A 25,338-nucleotide genomic window follows, 5' to 3' on the forward strand; every position below is an offset into this window, starting at 1 on the left:
TTTACTGAGGGGAGCACAGTGAGCAGTAAGCCATTCAGCTTTGCTGGGAGGCAGAAGATTGTGATGGTGGAGCCTTTGAATATGAAGTTAGAGTGCAAGTTAAAGCTAAGGATTAAGGGAATATTTCTTATAATTGCTTTCCAGAGTGAAATTGCAGTGTAAAAGAAAAAAGAAAATAATGCCTCATAGTGATGCCTGTTAGTCCTTGGAGTTAGTTTAGACAGTGCACCGGCATAGATGAAGGGACTGCGGACATACCGTTCATCGTGGCTCAGGGCAAGAAAGATTAGACTGTGTGACTTAGGTCTTTCTGTCACTGTTTTCCTTGGTGTTACAGCAGTTAACAGATTCTAAGCTTGTTCTTTTGTTTATATTTTTCAAGAGACCTTTCTGTGAAGCTTTTTCTCTTCCATGACTTTGTTGAGATGCTCTCAACTGATTTCATTTATACTAACACCAATTAAACTCCTAGTTAGACACAGCTAGACTTCACACTCTAATTATTTATGGGCTACTCCCAGTCTCCTCAATGGATAGAACAATTGATTTAAGTGATCCAATAACAATCCATCACTACCTTGGGGGCATATAATTGCTCATAAATACAGTAATTTGTGTCTCATCTTTGTTTTCATAGTCCTAAATGTCTTATAAACTTAGCTAATACAGCTTTAGTGCTTGTAAATAGTAACATGTGAGGAAATAAATAGATCTTCCACACAATAAATCAAATAATGGCATTCATAGTCCAGTATAAGTTCTGAATCCATTAAAAAAAAGGGGGGGAAAGACAGGCCAATTTAGAAATAAAAAATAATGAGCACCACAACCAAGAAATCAGAATTTCTCTCATAGAAGAGAGAAAAAAGATGGAAAACTTTGTAAAGGACAAAATTTATACTGCCACTGACCTGCAGATGGTTTATGGTGTTGTCTTACTGCAACTCCCTCAGGAGGTATATTTTTTCATTTTCTCATTGCAATGCTTGGAACAGCCACAGGATCCATAGCAGAACAACCACAGGGCTCATCATGAGGGCTAGAGAGCCATCAGGGTCTCTCATAATGCTTGGAGCAGCTGCAGAGCCTTTTGCGGGAACTGGAGCTGCTACAGGACCTACTGATGAAGGGTCCTACTGATGTCTTTTGCATTGCCACCAGATCCAGAGGTACTTTTCTTCTCCTTGACGGTGCTTATTAGTGTTAAACAATACTTGGTAGGCACATGTCAAGCCCCAGCATGCTGCAGTGATTTGTGTTGCCATCATTGTCTTTTTTACTGAATATGTAACCATATACAATAATGTTTTAGAGTAAATGAGTTGTTTTGGTTTTTTTACTACAAATCTTTCACAAAAGCTGTAATGCAGAGGTGAATTTAGCATGGGTTCGTACTTGATAAGTGCAAGGTAAAATAAATGTTGCTTCGTTAGCTTAAGTACTTCAAAGTTGAAGAAGGCTGAAAGTGGTTTCTAGACAAACTGTTCAGAGGAACTTGATGTTGAATTGTCCTGAATACTATGTAGCATCTTCAGATACAGTGTATCCAAGTTTTGAGTGGCGTTTGTTAGTTTTCATAGCATTCCTGTTCATGAATCATTTGTGCTTACATACACCGATTTCATAAAACAACCTGAGTTTCCTGACCAAACATCCACAGAGTCTCTGAATTCATCAGTCTGATAAACTTTCTTGTTTGTATCTACTAGAGAATACTTCACTAGATAATACCTAATAGGAAACTGCTGGAAGGGAAAGGAACACAAACATTGTATAACTGTAGGGTAATTACAGCAAGCAGCAGAAGCGGTCTCTGTACTAAAACCTTCACTATTCCCTCAGAATTATCTATTTGTGACATATTGGAACTGGGCTTAAAAATCCATGTTCTTAGGATTTAGCATGGATTGCACTTGCAGGATGAAAATAACGTGTGGCATTTTTCTGGTACTTCTGTATCCAGCTGATGCCAAGCAGTGCAAATCTGTGGAACATGAAAACAAAACACTTGGAAGTGGGGATTTAATTAATGTTGCTTCTGTATAGACCAATGTTTAGTTGTTTTTTTCTAATTCAGTTGAGTTCTTCTGTGCCTAATCTGCATGGCTATGATTTATAATATTGAATGATATGCTAATAAACAAAATGTGGATTTTTAATGACTCCTAATTTTTGAGTACAAATATCTAAAGAACAAAGGAAGAAAAAGGCTGAAAAATTTTACTGTAATTTATGTTAATTCTTCTATCCAGAAACGAGAAAATCTCTAAACCCCTTAAATAATGGAGTCAGACTATGGGAGACCTAAATTACCCCACCAAGATAGACATGCAGTGAATTTCCAACTGTGCTAAATCTATTGCCCAAGCATTTGCCAAGTTCAGCTATCCAGGGCTTCCCTTGGGAGGTGCTGGAAGCTCTCTAATCCTGTCTGTAATGTGGGAAAATAATAAACAGTAAGGAGTACACCCCGATTGAAGCATTTTTACATCATGGGTCTTTATTTATGAGTTGACAGCTAGAGACAAATCTGCAGATATTTATAGTGTTGATATATGGATAGCTAGCTAGCTAGTCAGTGGTTGCATCACCCCTGTGCTTGAATTCCTCTCCCTGCAGCTATTCATTTTACTCCTGCTCCACACAATAAGCAGCACAGGTAATTGCAGCACAACTCCTGGAATCATAACGCAGACTGTCATGTTATTTATAGACTCTTTATGACACCATCATATCCAGTTTCCTTTCAATATTCCACGGCCATCAAGCACATAATGAAACTAAATGAGGATGGACCAGATCCCTAAAAGGATTTAGGAGCTACAGAACTTCATTTGATCCAATGGGGAAATCCCTGTTCCTCCACAATGAATCCAAGTGAGTGGCCACATGTCTTCAGGATGGCTACATCAGATACAGCTCTCTTAAAGAGAGATAGATGTACAAGTACTTTGTACACGCACTAAAAGCTCACTGGACAGATCTGCTCCCACCCATCTTCAGGTGAAAAGACCTGTTTGTGAGATGTGAGCTATGGCACCTAACCAGGAGGGCTAAAACCACCCAAACCCTCACTCAACACTTCTGTACTGGCAAGTCGCAGAGCAAGAGACAGGGTTAAACATTTAGCTGGAAAAAAATCAAGAACTTTTAACAAAACTACATGCACTTACATCTGTTGAGACTACTGTTACCCTTTTCTCACCTTTTTCCAATATTTCATACACTTTCACACGTTGATGTTTTTTTAATTATCTGTTCTAAATGTTCCTGCTTTGAAAACATACAAGAACCATCTCTGCTTGGTTTCCCCACAAAGCTGGCAGTTCACACCTTTGCAGCCATAAATCAGAGCTTTATCTCTGATTATCAAGGCTAACCAAGAGTGGACAGATCATCCTGACCGACCGGAATAAACTTGCAATAAAAAGGGTATGATATTGGTCAAATAAGAAATGGCAAGTTGTCAGGGCTCTAGAAAACAGAGGGAAGAAGGGATGTTACCAGTTCTGCCATGAACTCCAACAGAACACTTACCCAGTTGCTTTTTCTTCTCTACTTTGAACTTCATTTAAAGGAATTTAAATGGTCACTATGGCTATAAAGTAAGTATGCTAACCACCAGGCTAAACCCTACTGCTGCATCCCAGTCCCAATGCACATGATTTTCACTGCCTCAGGAGTCTATTGTATTTCAATTAACTTCTTTCCTTTGCTATTACTTACATACCACCCCCTCAAATAACTTTCTTTAATGGCTCCTGTCAGCTTAATGCTGATGCTTTTAAAATACCTGTAGACCTCCTGTTGATGCAACTCTAACTGCCCTCCTACTTAAAACATCTCCCTCTAGATTTAAGTCATCATTTCTCCAATACACAGGATATGGATTGTTTGACAAGTTTCATCATTTCTGGCTACATGCTGACGTGCTGATGCTCAGGATAAGTTTTCTCTGAAGCCCGACAGGAGCTTTTCCTTGATAAGAAATTCTTTACCAGATCATTTGTAAATTAAAATTGCCAGTGGTATACCTTTTAGATGCCCACTTACAATTCCTCAATGCTACTAGTCAAGCTGAAATCAGTATGATAACAACAAATTTCAGCAGCATTTAAGTCAAAACTGTGTTTCATTCACCTGCGGTAAAAAGAGATGATGGAAAAAAAACTGTCCTCTGGATACATTACACTTCTTTCCATCAAAACACTCCACAGCTGAATTCTGACCACCAGCTATGAGATATGCAGATATGTAGAGAAAGCCACTGCAGGCTCATTTGGCCTCACTTGGTAGTCATGTCATTCCTGCTACCTCCACACTAGACACAAATTTTACCTAATGCACAAAGAAAATTACGTCTTAATGTTAACATGGATCTACAGGCCAAAGATGTCACAGAACCACACTGTTCTGCGACACTGCTTTCAGAAGTCCTTCAGGGACAGTGTGCCAAAGGGAGACACAGCAGAGATGGAAAGTTCCTTTCTAGATCGTCCTTGAAGTTCTCAGGGCATAATGGTCCTGACAAACATGCTCTTGAACAAACACTTTTGCTAATGTCATAGTGGCCTCCAACAAATGGATGTAGTTGTATTCTCTAAGGATTTATTTTCAAACTCTGACCTGAAATACTGATAATCTTATCAGCAGAATGTCAGAATGGGTACCCCTGAGATTGCTGCAGCCAGAGGAAATGTAATTAGTACACTCCAAGAACCATAAATTTCAGTTACATAGTAGTTTCTTTACCGTACAATGTGGTCTGGAAAATGTTTCAGTTCTAACAATGGAGAAACTAACTACAAGATTGATTTACAATTGATAGCAGTCGTCTTTAGAAAACTCATACTAAAAGTCTCATACTAATCGGTTTGAGGCACAAGTATTGATAAATGGCAACATTTCAATTTCAATTAATATTCATTAAATACACTAATCTCACTTAACACTGCAGCTCCTATCCTTAGAACTGAAATAACATTCTCGTGGTTATTCTTAACACACATTTTGGGGGCAAAAACACACACAGATCCAAGAAAGGCAATGAGGTAAGAGAATTGTTATCATGATGAAGAAAGTAACACACATTCACAGTTAGTTGACAGTCCTTATGAATGTGTGTTTTTAATGAACTTGAATCTCGGTACTTTTGGAATGGAGCTTCTACACTTTATGGCTTTTTGAAGTACTGTCTGAAAGTAGGTGGTGGGGTTTGAGCACAGTCTGTGAATCTGAGTGGGCCTGTGACTCTGCCAAGCAAAGGAAATTGTGGTTTACTTGCTTTTGAAATATTTAATCTTACACAACTCTATATGAGAATAGGACAAGTTCTTCTGCCACTCTGCTACTGAGCAGTCCTAAGCCTTTGGGGTTTATCTGCCAAAAGAAGTTATGCACTTGAATCTATGCAGTACTTGAATAGGAAATGGATGCTTATATCCCCTAAGGCTTTTCTGAAATTCTCAGATGTAAAAAGGTACGTCTTAAACAACACCATTTGTTTCGATCTTTCTCCAGTTTTTAAAATTCTGAGGTCAAGAACTCTTAATTTCAGCACGTGGTAGATGGTCGTAGGACAGAAAACACAAATACAGCACATAACCACAGAGGAAGTCCACCAGGCACCCCAGTTCCTTCTTAACAAATTAATTACCTTTTGAAGAAGATAATAGCAGAAAAGAAAACCCATAGTGTAATGCTACTTTTTCTTTCCCTGTAGTCAAGGAAGTTATATTAGCCAGTTCTAAAATAGTTCTTGGGACTGAGATTTTCTATGGAGTTTAACAGATTTAAGTAAGTTCAAAGTGGATTTTTCTTAACAATAAGAAAAACCCACATTTAATTAACATTTGTCTATTTATCTCCCTTCTAGTTCATTACTGAGACTCAATTTAATCTGCAAATGTATAATACTGAGGAATCAGCTCAATGAAAATCTCCATGGAGTTCCACAGAATTTTCTCATCACATTTTGTGCAAAGTCTTTGCCTGTATTTCCATATGTGAAACTAAAAATATCACATGTGCTATCATTTTGCTTCTTCAGTGCCTTCATAGCTTCCAGTGACAAAAATAATAACAATAATAATAATAAAGGGTGGGGGAGGAGAGAGGAGTGATTAATTCTATCCCCTAGCCAGGTGCCTGCATTGAATTCTTTCTGACATATCTGTGTCTAATGTATTCCTTAAATAACACCAATACTGGAGACTGTACTGCTTTTTCTGGCAATCTATTTTCATGCTTTCTGATATGTATGGGTTCTAATTAATAGTTTGGATTATTTTATTTTTTTTTCTGAAAAGTCTGTACCTATGAAGCTTCCTTATCTGCTACTGCTCATAGCTCAGTCTTTTTGGCAAGGAAGACTTTTTCATTGTTTGTTTGTTTTGTTTCAATTTCTAATAATCTATTTCTTTACTTGGACTCATGACATAACAGCAGTGACTGACAAACACAGATGTGGCTGGATGGGAGCCAGATGGAAGGATAACATACCACCACTAGAGACTGCTTTCCATCATGCCGTGCAGGGCAGCAGGTATCCCTGCTTTGGCACAGTGCTGTGGCTCTTTCCCATCACATTCCTTGATACATTACACATACCTCCCAGCACGTGACAGGCTGACTGCATGTCACACACTGGAAATAAAGATATAACTAAGGACTGCGGTAGTACAGTACATTTTATCTGGGCAAATAAAAATATGTCTCACAAGAAATCCTGTTACATCACAGAAACAAGTTTTACATTTATATTATTGCATAATTAATGTTAATTCTAGCATAATAAACACTAAACAAATTAAGCAACGAGTTATAAAAGGTGATGAAAACAAAGATGAGAGTACTGAGACTTAATTCTGGCTCCTACAATAGCACTGTGAGCAAAGGCAGGTTGCAACACAGTCTAATGCTCTTCTATTTTTATATTAATTAGACTACATTTATACAGCATTTCTAAAAAATACAAGGGTTTTGCATAAAACCTATTGAAGTCATAATTCTGTCCCAGACTGCCTCACACAAATCAGCCCAAATTACTCGCGCATTTGTAACATAGCTGAGGAAAATGATGGTTGTCTCCACATCCACATCCCAAAGATTAACCACAAAAAGCTGACTTTAATTAAAAAGGTTTTACATTTTTACCTTCCAAAAAAACTCTAGAAAGAAGCTTGTCCTTTCTGCCACAGTCATCATTTTTTCCACCCGCTTCAAAAGGACAGAGTCGATATACCTCTGTTGCAACAGAAAAAAAAAGCAAATATACAGTGAAGAAAAAGCCCTAAAAAGTGTCTGAGGGCTACTGTTTAAAAGGTGGGAAGAATAGAAATGTCATTAAAAAACCTTAGCAGGGCTGGCCTGAATATTTCTCTTCCGGAAAAAGGGACTGGTATGAGAAGCCTGCCAAAAAGGATTCATTGTGGGGCAGAATGCAAAGATGGTGCAGAAGGAATCTAAAGCTTGAAGGATACAGGCAGAGCATTCTCCATTCATTGGACCAATTCCCACCACAGCTTGTAATTGAACTCAACTTCTACCCTCTGTGCCAGAGATTATCTGTGAAACCTAAGAGTAGAGGGTCCTGTCCTTCTGGAGCTGCTATGATTGTGGCCAAATCCCCACTGCAGCACCTCAGTGCTTTGAGACAACATAAATAACTATTTCAAATTATTCATTTAAGCTTTACAGATCAGGTTTTATTTGCTGACCTCCATTACCCAGCAAATATGTGCCATGTCTGCTGCACAGAAAGGGAAAGTATAAAGTGTTTTTATTGCAATATACATTATTATTATTCCTATATTTGAATTTTACAGGAGGCTTGGCAGAAAGATTTGAAGGCAAAGTATTCTGCAGTCAAAACACATTCCTCTAAATATCAGTGATCCCTGAAACCATACACGTACAATTTTCCAAACCCACATAATCACTTAATCCCCACCTCTGTTCTGGTTTAGCACATGCTGTCTGATACAGTCTTGTTGTTGGCAGAAAGTAATATGAATAAAGAACAACAGCTATGTCCATTACTTTTGGCTTGCATAGTAAAGATTTATATACAAGCAGCACAAGTACAAAGTTCTATTATTCCAGTCTTGAAACTGAAATAAATCATAAGCTTCAACATGGGGAAGTGAACATAATTCAGCCTACTAGTTGTGTTATAGGAATAATGTCTCAGAGTTAGATTAGAATCCACAAAAGATTTGTTCTACCCTGATTCACGGGGAATGCTAAACAACATATTTATTCTCTATTCTAAGTGATTCCAATCAAGACAGTAAGTCTCTGTTCCATTTTGCTTTTAGTATCATCAAAAATAAATGCTTTGAAATCAAATCCTAGAGAATATTAGTTTATCAAAACTAGCAAAATGTGTAAGATACGTCCCTGGCTATGCAGTTAGGAACAATTTTTTTTAAATTCATGAAAAGCCAGAATCCACATTGCTTTGATAAATGCACATCCAACAGTTTCACCTACATAGGTGGACATTGATTTGGAGAATAAATGTTGTCTGTGCTCGTAGAACTGCAGTGGGCTGCCAAAACAGTGATAACAGAACCACAGAATCACAGAATGGCCTGGGTTGAAAAGGACCACAAAGGCCATCCATTTCCAACCACCCTGCCTGTCACTGATCACCAGACCAGGCTGCCCAGAGCCACATCCAGCCTGGCCTTGAATGTCTCCAGGGATGGGGCATCCACAACCTCCTAGGGCAACCTGTTCCAGTGCATCACCACCCTCTGTGTGAAAAAATTCCTCAGAGTATCTAACCTAAACCTCCCCTATCTCAGTTTAAAACCATTCCCCCTTATCCTATCGCTATCCACCCTTGTCAACAGCCGTTCCCCCTCCTGTTTATATGCACCCTTCAATTACTTGAAGGCCACAGTGAGGTCTCCCTGTAGCTTTCTCTTCTCCAGGCTAAACAAGCACAGTTCCCTCAACCTTTCTTCATAGCAGAGGTGCACCAGCCTGCATTAGTTATGCGATGACCAGTACTCAATCACCTTACAGTATTTAAAGCAGAAAGGAATGAAAAGATAAAACTGTAACTCAAGTATTCAAATTCGTTGGAAAAATAAATAATAATTAAAAAAAAAAAAAATCCAAAGAAAGTTCTCACTAAGAGAATCAGAAAAACACCAGGAAAGTGTGAAATTCTGCTATAGAAAAAGGAGGAAAAGAGAAGGGTATTTTGTGTGGAAGGAGTCTTTACTGACAAAGAACTGGGGCAAACATCAGATGCTGAAAGAAGATCTTGTCTTCTTCTGACTTCTTTACTACTATGTTACATCACATACAACACTGCTGACTACATGTTTCTTCCCATCTCCAGAACAGGACGCTTGTGCAACTTCAGCTTCTGCCATCTGCCTTTATAAACTCTACCACTGGTTTTCAGTGCATTAATGGGTTTCTATTCTTGGATGCATAGTAAATTAATTAAATGGGTGTTTAGAAGAATTTCGTTTTTTAGCAACAGGCATTCTGACTTAGGAGCCATGATTTTATGTCAATTTTGTATTAGATCTACTGTCACTTATCTCTTATGAGCAATTATTAATATCACGTTATATTTCCGTCACGTCTGTTGAGCTCTGGATGTCTCAAGGCAGAGACATTAAGCAGCAGAATTATACTGTGGAAAGACAGAATTTCACTATGCTAATTTAATACAGAAAATAATGAAGTTTTGCTTATATAATGCTGTATACTGAGCTCAGCCACTCCCTCCCAATAAATAAATAATTAAGCAGAGTTTATAAATTAGAAAAGCTAAAAATTAAACAGTGCACAAATACATTTTGAAAAATTCACACATAGGGAGATTTGTTGGCTATGGTAAGAACTAAGAAGACAAGTTTCTGTGATCAAGAGCAGATGACGTGGAAAACAATGAATAATTTATATCAGACAGCAAGACAGCAAGGTGCCTCTTGTTAGCAACAGAAATTTTCCTTTGGTGATCATAACTTATTTACAAGCACAGAAATATGGAAACGTACACATGCAAAAATTAGTATTTTACAGAACAGGTGGAAAAAATATAATTAGAAAGCCTGCTCTATTTTTATTTCTCTCAGCTAGACATGCAAGGATTTGTGTGCCTCCGGTGGTGCAGCGGTAGAATTCCCGTCTGCAACACCAGGGGGCCCGGGTTCGAATCCCCTCCTGTGGAGCAGGGGGTAGAAGTGCCGCTCTGCTACATAGAGGGCTCGAATCCCGGGAGTTGGACTCGATGATCTCTAAGGTCCCTTCCAACTCGCACAATACTATGATACTATGATACTATGATGATTTACCTGCAGTGCATATACAAGAAAAAATACACAAGCAAAAGCCAACCACAACTCAACGGTATGGAAGTTACAAAGAACTAGCATTAACTAAAAATAAATAAATAAATAGAAGAATGCAACGTAGTCACGTTTCCAGTCACAAAGGAAGCAGAAGCAAAACATCCTATTTAGTTTTCTCCAGATTCTAGAGCAGACAAACCCTTAGATAACCTTGGAAAGGAAAAGGAAGCAAATAAGAAAACTAAATGATTCTGGGGAGTACAACTGAAGTGAAGGGAAAGAATAAAAAAACAAGAGATTGGTAGGCACTAGCTAGAGCAGCTTGGACATAACAGTGCTCTCCCAGCCACACGAAGAACTTGTGACACTGAGCTACAGTATCCAGAGCTGTAGCTGTAGGAGCCTGCCCATCAAGCTTCCACTGCTCCTGCTGTCAATCTGGGGCCAGTAGGAAGGTGAGGAGAAAGGCTCAGGGCTGGATAGACTTGTGTATGCTATGTACTCCTGCAACTGCAGAACATCTAACACATACGTGGTGAATGAACATCTGCCAAGGTATTCACTGCTAATAAACCATGTAATACAGCATGTCTCTGGGGAGTCTTGCTCTACCTCTTGCAAGGACTGGTGATGGGTGCAGCTGGGATTTACACTTTGGAGATGCAAGAGGGAACAGCTGAAGTCTGAAGAGTCTCTTTTTAAACCTCCATTGCTGACTTTGGAATATCTGTACTATATTAAGGATAAATATTGACTACAGTTTGAACCTAGGTTTGGCAGGGACTCACCACCCTTCCTGCAGCCTTCCAAACTGTTTCCTTTTTTTTGACAATGTTTTTTTCACTGCTTCAGAAATCTCCCAGTGTTGTAGTACACAGTACTCACTTCAATGAAGTAAACAAGGCTGAGCCACCACAGTACTGAATGGCATCCATGAAACGGGACTTTAGTCAGATAAATCCATTTCAACTTAACGGTCCAAATTTCTTGGCTAAAAGTTAAAGATCACCAAAAAAACAAACTAACAAATAAAAAACAACAAAATCAGGATGCCTGTATTTAGCAGTCAACAGAAAGTGAGAACTTCATTCCTTGCTGTATGTCAGTCAGCCCTGTACACCAGTGAAGTGACTGCAGAGTGCTCAGTGCTCCTTAGATTGTTATGGCCCCTCACTTTTGTTATTAAAACACCAGCATCAGACTTCAAGCACCTTAAATACATTTCACTCAGTTAAGAGGCTGGTGATTTAGATGATGTTTTAAAGATCATTAAATGCTCCTGGCTCTTTTCCTTTACTGCTTCAGTCTCACAGATATAGAGTGACTTAAGTATGAGTAAGCACTCACGGGTAGCTTTCAAGAAAGCAATACTAATTAAAATACATCTAACAGAACTACCTTAGGTTTGGCTATTAAGCAGGTCCTTTTCTGATTGTGTCATAAATCTGGCCTAAAAGCATGCTGAACACACAAAGCTCAGCCTGCTCATAACTGAATCAACGAACAGGCTTCTTACAGAGGGAGGGCTAAATGAATCTGAGATTTTTCATTTCCAGTTTTTGTCCCAGCATTACCTTTACATTTATTTTGTATTTCTAAAACTCTAGCATTCTTTTTGAAGGATAAAGACAAAGTTTTTGTAGAATTTATGACAACTGGTCAAGTGTTCAAGTAAACCTTTACTAACAATATTTTTTGTTATCTTGTTAGTGGCAGAAAAGTTTGGACTCAGAATTGTAAGTTCAATAGGGAAAATGAGGTAATTTCTGCACAGTATATGTGTGCAGAGGGATCCAAATGAAAACTCAGCTATTCCTTATAAGACCTGTGCTCCAGACCCCTCACAGCTTTGTTGCCCTTCTCTTCTGAATATACTTCAGGGCCTCAATGTCTTTCCTGTAGCGAGGGACCCAAAACTCAACACAGTACTCAAGGTGTGGCCTCACCAGAGCTGAGTACAGAGGGATGGTGATTACCCTGCTCCTTCTGGCTATATTATTTCTGATACAAGCTACAATACCATTGGCCTTCTAAGCCACCTGGGCACACTGCTGGCTCATACTCAGCTGAGCATCGACTAATACCCTCAGGTCTGTTTTCTGTAGGACCTAGCACTTAAGTCTTCAGGCATTCCTATTATTTTTCTTTCCTTGTCTAAATGTAATTAGAAATACAGTTTCCCTTCTCGTTGTACATATAGTTACAAGACATAATTTAAGCAAGCAATGCATTAGTAAATAAAGCTGAAAACTCCTGGAAAACATTAGAGCTCTGAACTTCTACTGCATGTGTGTGTAATATTCACAAACAGAAGTTGAATCAATGTACTTAAGAACAGAATGAATCATCTGATATTTACCATTTAACTTAAATCCCATCAAAAACTAAAATACTATATCAATAAAGTACCTCTTCCACTAAACCAGCAATATAATACTATCTGTTTAGGTCTTTATTGCTGTCACAGAATAGATGTAGATAGGGCAAAAGCACATAACTTTTATATCATACCATGTATGAAAACTGTTGGGCCATGAAATCAAACCAAAAATTCATAACAGAACTATAATACAACTGAAATTTCTTTCATGGAATAGCACTCATAAAATCACTGAAGAAAAAGAACCTAAAGGCATATGCATGTGCATAGTTTACTTCAATGCATGCATTACTTTTTAATATGCAATTTTTCAATGGAATTTATTATCTACACATGGGAAGTAACAGCAATCTTTGCAACTTTAAATGCATCTTGCTGCTGATTCAAAGATAGCGAACAGTACAATGGTCCACCTGCCACTCTTCTGTGAAAAATTTCTTAGATTCAAATGCTTTTCCAGTAAGAAAAGTTATTGCAGAACACTATTTTGTAAATTATCACATTTTCTCTATTTCATCTCATTCTTTACATTTTTACATCTCATGTCAACAATAATGAAAGAAAACCACTTTTCCCCTTAGCTGAGGATACCTTATTCTGAAGCACTTTCACTTCAACAAAAAAAAAAATAAATTGACAACTGTGATAAATCAAGCTTTACTGTTTCAAACACTATCTAGCTATTTTTCAAGGAATAAACACTTGCTTTGCCTGGCTGCAGAGAAACATAATTGTATGTATAAACATTTGAGACAACCTTGGAGACACTCAAGGTCAGCCTGGATGGGGCTCTGATGTAGTTGTAAGCGCTTCTGTCCAATGCAGGGAAGTTGGCTCAGATGACCTTTAAGGGTTCCCTCCAACTCAAATTATTCTATGATTCTTCGTGTGTGTGTGTGTGTGTGTATGCATGCACATCTACTTCCTGGCCTCTGAAATCAGGCGGAAGTATAATAAACACTTTATTATAAATAATTCTTTTTCAAAGTCTAAGTACTTTGCTATTTCCACTTACAATTTTTCTTGTGTAATTTCAGCAGGTACGCCCACTCATTTCCACTAGCTGCCTTCCACTTACCATACAGAAGTGTAATAATTTCCCCTAATAGTTCTTGAGTATACTTTATAATAAGATAATGATAACATAAGGAATATAGCACTCTTTAATAACCATTTTCATTAATTACGGTTTTAGTTACTAAATAAACCTAAAGCACACACTTTCTTCTCATGGAAATGAAAGACACTAAAACATTTTCTGAAACAATGACTGATTTAAGACACACATGAAAACATTCCTGAAACGGAGCATGCTGCAGTTCATACTGTGTGCTTCACCTCATGGCCAGATCACAAAACACATTCAACAGTTCAGAAACACAGCTTAATGTCAGACCTGCCAAGCTGAGCCATAGTGTTCAAATATTAATACAGCTTTGCTAGTTCAGGAATGTGTCAGTGCTCACCACATACTTCAGCCCAACAGGAACCCCATTATCACTCCTGTTTCTCTGAAGTTTATCCTGCAGGAAAACATGCACCTAGTATTTTGCATGTATATTAAACATGTTTCATATTTATTTCCCAAAAGGACTATTTCTTTCCTGTTAGAAGACACTGCCATCTTTACAGATAATACAGATTTTGAATACTTCATGTAGATTCTTGCTATATCTCCTATAAACAGTATCTATGATTGAATTAAATCACAGTGTGACGCCGTACCTTCCGGAATAACAACACAGCTAGCAAGAATTCAACCTTTAGGAAAAAAAATGCCAAGATACCAAATCATACTGGATAGACTTGAGAAAAGTAGCTAAATAGTATTGCCCAGGACTTGCAAATAGTTGTTTCCATTGTCGCTGTTTGTACAAAAAGAAGAAATAAAAGAGAAGACTACAGAATACTGAAGAATGTGTGATTTTACCTAGGAGGTCTAATTTGTCAGTACCACACCATGTGCTGTGAAGGCAGCACAGAGCAGAAAGCTTATCTAGTACTCCCATCGAACATCAAAAATAAACGAACAAATGGAAACAGAAATAGTTCTTGAACCTTCCACTCAAGGAACAACAGTAATTAGTGGAAAAAACCTACACCATCTGTTCCTATATAACGTGCTTCTTTCTTTTAACAGACTAGAGTCAAGGGTGAACATTTTTACAGGAAGTTCTATTCAACATTAATAGAACTTGCCAACCTTCCAAGTTATGTACCCCACGAAACGTGAACTGTTTTGGTCATAAAAATATCATTCCTGCATATTAAAATTCTGTAAGGGTTGAGTGTTTTTGCGAACTGTCAGATTGAAGAGGGATTCCTGTAAGATGTAGGAAGTACAGAGAAACTCGGTGCCTCTGCTTCCAAACTAACCCAAGTATGGCTCAAACACAATTTATGTTTTGGGGGCTCATTACCTTCCATAAAAGAATACATCCATTAATGCATTACTGTTCATTAAAGGTATATAGGTGTGAAATGGAGGAAAAAATTACTTTCAGATCATATGTACATTAATATGCTGCCTGGCATACATATGGAAAAGCTGGCAGCTGCCTTCTGGGTCCTGCATGCTCATTTGAATATCAAATCCAGCTTAGTAAATGGCTTTTTAGCAGTATCTACCCTCTGTGGTTGATCAGCTCCTTGGGGAAGATGCTACCCAGCCTCTTTTTTTTTTTAAGACATCTTTCTTATGGGTTAAGCAAGGGAATTAAGTTCTAGCCATGCCTATGAGTTTTGACTATCCGTGGTTCATGAGATCATTTTTAATTAGTTCCTTATTGCTGGTAGCTCCTGTAAAGCTTCCTATATTTCTTTGCCAATGAGGCCTAGCAGCAGATCTTGATGTCCAAGTGCTGGGTTACTATGTCCTCTCCAGATTACCTCTGGTTTTGGCTGCTTCAGCAGTTGATCCCATTGGCAGTGTGCTGCCTGCTGCAGGAGAATAACCCATCTCTGTTCTCACCTTCGCAGACCTCAGTCCTACAGACAGCACATGCAATGGGAAAAAAGCGGCTCTCAAAGAGCCACCCTGCTGTGCACGGATGTTTCACTTAAAAGCAGTTTAAGCTTAAACTCCAAGCAAGATGTGTCTGCCCAGGATCCAAGGCTATTGTCCCACAATACATATTCATGGTTTTTAGAACTCCAGGTCTGGTTCTGATTCAATCAGCATTTTGGAAGTTTTTTAGTCAAATTAACAAATGAACTTCTCATTAGCCTACAGATCAAGCTCTCCTTGCTGCCTGATGACAGCTGTTACCTCTGTTTCCACTGAATTCCTCTGGTACAGTGCTTTGGCTCTACTTCAAGTCCACACTCCCCGGTTGTCATTATTTTTTGGTGGGAACACCTTGAGCTCACCCTGCCATCACCACTGCTCCTTACACCTCATTTTTCTCTTGCCTGAGACAGCTGCTGTACCAGTCTTCTAGCCCGTGGCATAGTTTTTTGTCATGGGACTACTAGTCATTCAATTTCTCATAGTAGGAGACTCATAAAACATCTTCTCTGCCCTTCTGTCCTTTTCAGCAGCCTTGCCATATGCTTTAGAACCCTCAAAACATCCTCCAGATTATGCATATAGTATGAAAAACTCTGAAAGAATGGCATTGGCCTCAGACTCAGAGTACATATGTCCCCTTCCAGTCCTTTTTAAAAACTATTTTATTTTTATGTGCCGGTATGCTTTCTATTTCCAGCTCAGTTTTGCATCCTTGATAAATTAATTTACCCATAAAAATAGTAAGCATTAAATTGACAAATATACTCAATACCATGGTTGAATGCATGCCTACAGATTAAGGTAAAGAAAAGTAAGAAATAGGAGAGAGTTGGGCTCTTTCTGTAGAATATCTGGAGACTTACTGTTACAACACCTCATGTAATCCCAGCTCCATTGCTAGTGAGATTCCTTCTTTGAAGGCTCATTTCAGTTTGTAATTAAATAACTATGCTTATCCAATTTCCTTTTCTGCAGCTTTAGTCATGTTAGGATTCAGAACAGACCCTCACATTCAGATCTCACATCCTGTGAGCCTAAAAACTCTGTAGTTATTGCTCAACTTGGTCCTCAAACATTCCAGAATCCTTCTAGCAAATAAGTACTCCACATTTTACTTCTACATGTTATGGTATGTGAACTGATGCCAATGGAAGACCATTGTTATCTGGAGCTTTAGACTTCTGAAAGAACGGGCAGATAGTCAGAACATATGGATTTCCTGAATATTAATTTAATGACTGTGTATCAGTTGAATATAGTGCTAGGTAAAAAGAATACGTATTTTGTTGAGTATATTAGTTTTGTGTTGTTTTTCAAACCCTTGTAATGACTTTCCAGCTAACATATAATCCTCCCATGATCTGTGAAAGCTACACAAAATGAACTACATAAAACTACTGGAGTGCCTTACTTTGTTATCTTGTTACCTCATAGCTGGAAAATCAATTTTAAAAGGCTGCTGATTACACCCAGGAACATTATCTTCTGCACATCAAGAAACATCACCGTACCCTACTGACATTTTCCCATACTAATCTGCTGCTTGCAGAGAAAGAACAAGATGGCAATGTTTTCCTAATATCTGCAAAAATCCCCTATTATTATTTGCAAGACAATAAGACAGTAAAAGCCATCTGATAACCTTTAATAGATATCTTAGCCACCAGAAGGCTTTCACGCTAATAACCACTTACTTATTTTGAAACTATTTCTGAAAACTCCTACCACTTTTTCAATCAATTACCACAGTGATTGTTGCAGCACTATGTAGCTAATTATCTTCTATATGCATCTCTTTAAGATTAAGCTTTTAAAAACACAATTTGTTAGACTGATTATATAATAAATGTATTAATAATGCTAAAATGAACATTTGTTCACAGTAATTCTACCATATAAAATAAATAAGAAAAACCCCACACTATTCTAAGTAGACAGAATCACTCATTAACACCAATTCATTAATTTGATAGCAAATATTTCCTTCAGTGATTAGCAACATCCTTATCTTATCAGACAGTAAGGCAGCATGTCTAAAAGAGAATGCCTACCCAAATGCAATAGTTTGCACAAGAAATGTAAAAATGCATGAACAGCTACTACAGGACAGCTACTAATGGTGTGAATGAGTGAGGTATCACAACTTTTCCTCCTGGCTGAAAGGCAGACTGTCCTGACTTTATTCACATTAAATGACACCCTGACTCATGGAAGTCAGTACTGGTTTCTCCCCACTGAACAGAGGCAACAAGCTTGCTTCCAGCCAAAGAATGTGAAAGCTGCAAGATTCAGCTTTGACTTTGCCATGCTTTTCCTACTTAAGATCCCTCTGACAAGATCAATATAAGAAATCCAAAAAAATAGCAATAGTAAGCAGACAAATCAAGATTAATTTGTCCTGCTTGAGGAAAGGAAATTCTAACATAATTCTAACATATCCAAGAGAGAGCTTTACAAAAGCGTAGTCCTGATTCTTTGCAATAAGAAAAAATACTGGAAGAATACTTGAAGAAGTTCTGAGGAAAAAAAAAAAGAACTTGATGAAATAAGCCTGGTCTTTATCAACAAGGAGAGAATTAAAAAACAAACAAACAAACAAAAAATCAATCTATTTATGAATGCAGCATACATATATGCTGCAAATGAAACTATAAACTGTGACTGCCAGACATCATGCAGGATGAGATCTGTATTACTAATAACAGTTTGGAAGTGAGCAGTAGCAGGGGGTAGAAGTGCCGCTCTGCTACACAGAGGGCTCGAATCCCGGGAGTTGGACTCGATGATCTCTAAGGTCCCTTCCAACTCGCACAATACTATGATACTATGATACTATGATATGAGCATTCAGTTCCACTTTACTTTTTATTTAGCTATAGTAAACAAAACAAAACAAAATAAAATAAAGCCTTTAAGAAGTTACAGGGAGAAAGAGGATTGAGAGCAAGATGAAAAAAAAATAGTGACCTTTTTGGGCTGGAGGCAATACCAAAAATTTCTTCACATTTGTGTTATGGATCATAAAAGTGAGGTTGTGTGAAGCAAATGATTATGTGCTAATGATAAAAAAAAAATAATACCCTAGAGTTAAGATGGCATTCATTTATTTTATGGGGCAGTAAGAAAACTGTACCCTTGGCAGACTTCAATTTTCAGGCCATTGTCACTGATATGGTTGATGCTCCCTTCAAGTACTGGAAGGCCTCAATGAGGTGTCCCTCATTGTGACCCCATTGTGTTCTCCCTGAATATTTAAGGATGAGTTGACAGTGCCTGTACTACTAAAGGTCTGGATTGAAACACTTCATATTCCATCCTTATTGAAATGATTTACTGTCAGAATCAAAAAATTGCAGCCCCAGTCTGGAGCTGAGGTCTAATAATTCTTTCACATCGAAAATGTAATGTCTCTTTGCTCATCTCCAGTGTGGTGCCTCAGATATGTTCAAGATGATTTATGGTCGTAGCACACATCAATATGTACAACGTGTTGCTTTAAATTAATTTCTTATGAAACAATATCCTCTTCTAAATATTTTAATTTTGGGAACATTTTAGTTGGTTCTACTTAAGTCAAGACATGATTTAAACAGTGGTCTACACGTTTCTCATGTGGACACTGCTGCACTGATTTATCTTGAAATTCTGAATGCCCACTATAACCTGGGTTATTGCAGTAGTTTTTCTAACACTCTCGGTATCAAACAATTGTTGATGAGCTGTATCTGAATAGCTCTTGCTGCATTACCTTAATATGATTCAACTATCAATTTGTAGACTGTCAAAGAGTTAAGCTTTATTGCATGTTGTTAAAAAGAGCCTGCTCCTGCAACAATTTTCATCCGTCTCCAACTTTTATCCATTCTCACATCAATCTGCCAGTGGGGTAATGCTGTTTCCACTATTTTTCTTGTTGTAATTAAAAATATTTTAAAATAATGTTCACTTAAAGAGCTGTCAGAAAAAAATTAGTGACTCCACAGCAGGTCAGAATATAGATTGCTTTTCTAATGTGATGAACATCACATTACTTGATGAAATGCAAATAGAAACAGCAAAATAGGCAGCCAAGGCTTACCTATTTCATGCTGATCCTTTTGTCAGTCCAGCAAAAATCAACAATGCTATTCCTACTGATATTGATTTCACTAGTACAAAGATTTTTCTTCAGGGAAGTGAGTGTAATGAATACTTGGGTATCTTACAGACGTCTTTTTCTCACTTTACATTTTATATGGCATGAAACTTCATTAAAGAAACATCCATCCTTCCAGCAATAAAGAACTAGGTAAAATAACCTTTGAAGTTCATTCCTCCTAATAACACCTCTGTGATTGTGAAGAAGGATAGGGCCTGCAAGATGCAATTGGATTCAGTATTCAGAAAGGACTACAGCAGCAAAAAGGATAAAGCCACTGCTCCACCTTCTGAGGGGGAACGGCCTTCCAGGGAAATAACATGACTCTGCTTGGAAGCATTTGAGATGCTGTCATAGGTAGTAGGAGAAAAAGGCCAGGTTGTTTGCTGTAAAGGAATTGCAGCAGAAGCATTTTTGCATAAAAAAGACGTGCAGTAAGGAACAAGATATGCAAAACATTAATTTATTCCAAAAACTGCCAGGTGCTGAGAAGGAACATCATTGGTGTAGGTCATGCAGAAGGGAGCTTGCAGGTTTCTGGGGCTTGTAAGCCTCCTTCTGCTGCATCAGATTAGAGACATGACATAACTTGTCAATGCTCTAGGATGCTGTAAAGAGAATCACAGCATGTGGAAGAAATAAGCCAGCCATTGTGTAAAATTCAAAGCATGAAACTGAACTATTTAAAAAATAATCAATCGTGTTTGAATTTGGCCTTGAAGTCTGTCAGAAGATGAAGTTGTGCCAAACATTACCATGCAGATTATTATTTTTTTTTCTTTTAAGAAAACTTTGTCATTTCTGATCTCCTATATCACCTTCCCCTCTGTGAATCCCCACTTCTCAACTGGAACATCTGTAATTAATGTATGATTCTTCAGGTCAAAGTATTTTGGGGTATGAGTGTATTAAATTCTATACTTAAACATGTATTAATAAATGTAAATAAAAATACCCTAACTTCTAAAGGAACTGAAAATATGTATCTGCTGTTCTCTTTATTTTGTTATTTACGAGCTTTTTAGGCATGTACGTATGACCTAGAAACCTGTATTTAGTACTGAGAAGGCCTAATTTGACTGACCACAACTTTCTCCAGTTGTGAGTGAATATGAAACCTGAACTTACACATAAAAGTATCATCTTGTTGCACAAAGAATAGGTTAATTTGCAGAGATATTCTTCTCTGTTCAAATCACAAGCATGTAGTTTTTAGAAAACTAGGAGCATATAGGAGCATGAAAACCTTTCTTGCTGCAGGCAAAATGATTTCACTTTTGGCAGTTTTACAGAAAAGCAAGTCAGTTACATTTTCACCTCAGGTGGTTTGTGGAATCAAAAAGGCAGTTTTTTGCAGATGGTAAACTGTCATTACAAGCGGACAAGCTGTTTGCTGGGGGGAAATGCAAATATTTTGCTCTTGTGAATATTGGAGAGAAAATCTGTCTTCATACATGAATTCTCAACAGAACTTGATACTTAATAGAGTTCTACTCGAGTGAAAATGGGGCACCCAGCCTGGTCACTAGCCAATCGTGCTTCAGTTATTACACAAAATTACCATAAATTTCAGTGAGAGGTTGCATGTACAAAAATCCCACAGTACTGACCTAAAATAGAGGTTCTATCAGATGGCCTCAAACAGATCTGATGAAGTGACCAGCAGTGCCTCTGGAAATCAACAGCACTAAGTCCGAATACCACATCTTCTAGAGGAAAAGCACCAACTCCCTGCACAGCATGCTCTGGAATACTTAATTATTGCTGAGAACGGTCCATTAATTGTGACCACTGAGGTAGAATGAACTATAAAGAGGGCACATAGACAGGTGGAGAGATGCTGCAACAACCTAGGTTTTCATTTGAATGCAAAGCCAAGGCTTGGAAATACTACCATCTTTCATCGCTGTGTCTTACAGTGTTACACATCTGTTTTATCAGTTAGACCGAATCCACAGAAGGTGGAAAGCAGTAGAAGCAGAAAATCTTCAGTGTTGTAAATGCATTATTCGAGAAATTTTTATGAGATTCAGTGCTTCTGCCCAATAACGAATGGTGAGAACACCACTCATTTTTTCTTGCTCTTCATTTTAATATGCAGACAAGGTTTAGCGTAACACTAAATCTAACAAGTATTTTGTCATATAATATGGAGGCTAACACAAACATATTTGGAAGCTACCTGTTGAAATGGACTAAGTAAAACAATTTCTAGACCAGCAATTGTCTACACTGAGTCACTATTTTCCCTTTATTTTTTAAAATCAAGAAATCACATTAATTTACTGCCATTATGAGATTTAACAGCCTTTTTTCCCAGCACCATTAAAATTTCATTTCACAATCAGTTCCCCAGGCACTGTTCTCCCTCTAGAAATTTCAAATCGCGTTACACATTACTCAAAGGATTCTATATGGAGGCCCAGATTTGTAAAGCTTGAGAGGTATCGGGCTCCAGTTTGGTTTAGGTTCTTATCTGATATCTGAATCTCATTTAACAGACTCAGCTATAGAGTTTGCTTTCTTCCAAATGTCAGATCACTTTACTCCGAATCTCATACTTGATCAACTACAGATTTCTCACATTCTAAATTTTCTTTTATAGCTACAACTACATAACACTTCTTAAACATACCACAATAAATACCCGTGTCTGAATAAGAGACATCTTCCTTTTCCTAATTGCTGCACTGCAATTTTCACTCTGCCACAGGGCACTCCCAGTAGACTGTTAGAGGCACTTTTCATGATCTGCTGGCAGTGCTCTAGAGCTCTTTATCACAAAATCACAGTCGTTTTCATCATCTTTTGGGCAATTTGTAAAATTCTACAAACTTACTGTGTGACAATTTAAAATAATGTTTCACAAGATTGATCTATAAATAGTGAAGAAAGTACAGTATGAGCCCTGAAAAGGTCACAGAGAAGCTTTCCATTAAGCAAATCAATATGGTCACAAAAAGATCTTGAAGTCCTATTACCATTTTAATTGGCTAGCATAGCCTTCTCACAATTTCATCTCAATGGTGACATTAATTACAACTGTGAGAATACAAGACTGTGCTAACACAAACTGGAAAATAATTATTATGCATTGACTGGCTATCTCCTGCTACCACACAAACATATCAAAGGTGTTATGTTAAACATCTTATATAATTTCCCACTCAACAGATCCATCTCTTTCTAGGACTTATTTTGACCTTCTGTTCTTCAGAATGTGGTATCAGAAACATCAAATGCAAGTCTTCCAAGCTGAAGTGAAGAAACAAACAAGCAAACAAAGAAAAACATAAAACAATTCAAGTATCAAGAAGCATTAAGACTGGCTGGCTCAATAGTGATGAACTTTTTGGCTTCCTCCTAGAGAGATTTCAGTGCAACTGCCCAACAGGTGAGCTGCAGGTACTGCTGAGAGAAAGGCTGCCTGTCCCCATGCCTCCTAAAAAACATCAGCCTCATGTCTTCCTTTCTGGCTTCTCTTCCATGTTTATCTGGTTGTTTTCTTTGGTAAGTTTATGTAATATTCTCTCTCTAAAGTCCCCATCAGCTTTCATCTATTTAATTTAATCTTTAGACTTTACACATTCTTAATGAAGCTCCCTCTCTGTATGTTCCTGCTACATCTCACCAGCTCCCAGTTTTTGACACAAACCATGGCCTCACTGCTTATTCCATCCCAAAGTCCTTGAATGCACCAGAAACTCTGCGTCCCATATATGGCAAATTAGTTGCTCTTTCTTCTCTCTTCCGCTTGGTGACACTAGAACTGAGGAGCAGTATTACCCCACATATTCTTTTTCTGCCCTTGCTCTGGCTCCAGGTCATTCTACATTCAAATCAGACTTGCCATGTTCAGATCCACTCAGCTTGATCACCTGCATGAGTGTTGCTGATAGTATATAAGACATACTCAAGAGCAGCTGGGGAGAGCAATTACAAGATGAGCTTGATTTACTCCGTGGGGGTGGCATCTGTGCCATCTAGTCAGGCCCTGGAGGAAGGAGAAGGCAGAACATGCAGAGTGGCTTTGTGCTTATGTGCACACAGATTGGCAATGCAAACGCCAGGGGCACAGCCTGAGCAGCAAAGTAGGGCCTTTGGAGCTTTTAGTCTGCACTGACACATATGCTAAACTCTGCTTTTTGTAATTGCTTACCATATTGAGGCAGATATTTTCATTAATATGGCATACACCTTTTTAAAAACATCTTAAGAACACTAAAAAATGTTAAAGCTTCCTAAATCATCTTGAAATTACATTAACTGCTATTTATTTTTTTTCTAAAGGAGGAATTTTCCTTCATCTACCTTTTAAAAACCAGCGGAAACTGTCTGAAATATTTTAGAGAAACAAAAATAGTCTGTAGGAGGAAAGGAAAGTACAATGAAAATTCTACCTTACCAGGTCAATTTGCACATTTAGGAGAAGTCTAAAATGTTCTGAATATACGCCAACAAGAAGCGTGTTCATATATTCACACACACACGTATGTGTAGCTACATATACAATCTGATCTGTACCTTAACATTGAAATAATCAATATCTCTATAGTCTACTTTTACAGCTATGGTATTTGCTTCTGAAATCAAACAGTTTAACAACGTTTCAAAAACACTACATTTAGTAATGAAATACGTTACATTTTTAAACCTGTGTGATGTCTGTAATTGCTACTGGACACTATGAAAAACAACAGATTAAAACCTTGGATCTGTATTCCCTGTGCTGGAGATAGTAAACTATAAATAAACAAAGGAAAGTTAGAAATTAAAATACAATTTAGAAAGAGATCTAACTGATGACCTGTAGCTGACATCTGAGATTGAAAAAAGTACACAGAAGATACAATTATTAAAGAATAAATTTGGAACACGGTAAAATGTGCACAGGTGATACAAACTTCTAGGAACAAGGTGGCAGAAAATGCCACTTGCCTATAACACTGAGAAAGTAACTTTTGTCTATAAAGAACTTTGAACCACAAGAACTGAAATTAAGGTTCTACAGTGTTGGAGTATCTCCAGCACATACCAAATGCAGACTTACCCATAGACAGCAGATATTTTCTATGAGATGATATCTGAAAAATGTTTAGAAAACAAATTCACTTTTCTGATAGAATCTATACTTCTTTCACCCCCTCCACAAAGGCATTGAAGTAAGCCTATCTGTGCCTGCCTAAGGCTCCGTGTCATCCTGCTACAGCCAGCAGTGATTTGTTATGTTGTAAGCAGTGAAAATAGATGTCTGTTTGCACTTGGGAATTGACTGAAGTTTCTCCATTGTCAGAGAAGCGCCGGCCAATCAGCAGACATATCTTCTGTGCCAAACCAGGCCAAGCATGGGCACCACCAAGGCACATTTGGAAAAAAGCAAAACATCTTTTTCTAGCTAAGATGTACAAAGAGTAAAAGCAGTATATCTTCTTCCTAACGCTCAGAATTCTATCTAGACAGAAATCCAGGAGAAGTCAAACTAGTCCCAGTT

General features: G+C 37.9%; 1 protein-coding gene across 8 annotated transcripts in view; it reads right to left on the bottom strand.

Moving 5' to 3' along the window:
• Positions 1-25,338, bottom strand: part of LOC140253806 (protein FAM13A-like) — a 205,333-nt gene that overhangs the window by 16,045 nt on the left and 163,950 nt on the right. The window contains exon 1 of one of the 8 annotated variants that reach the window (XM_072339758.1): positions 912-1,567. The exons of the other annotated variants lie outside the window; for them this stretch is intronic. The gene's annotated coding sequence lies outside the window, so the exon portion shown is untranslated. Of the gene's footprint in view, positions 1-911; positions 1,568-25,338 lie in introns of those variants that run through there. 8 annotated transcript variants of the gene reach the window in all.

This window comes from Excalfactoria chinensis, chromosome 6, assembly GCF_039878825.1.
Source record: "Excalfactoria chinensis isolate bCotChi1 chromosome 6, bCotChi1.hap2, whole genome shotgun sequence".
In the NCBI taxonomy this organism is placed as follows: Eukaryota; Metazoa; Chordata; class Aves; order Galliformes; family Phasianidae; genus Excalfactoria; species Excalfactoria chinensis.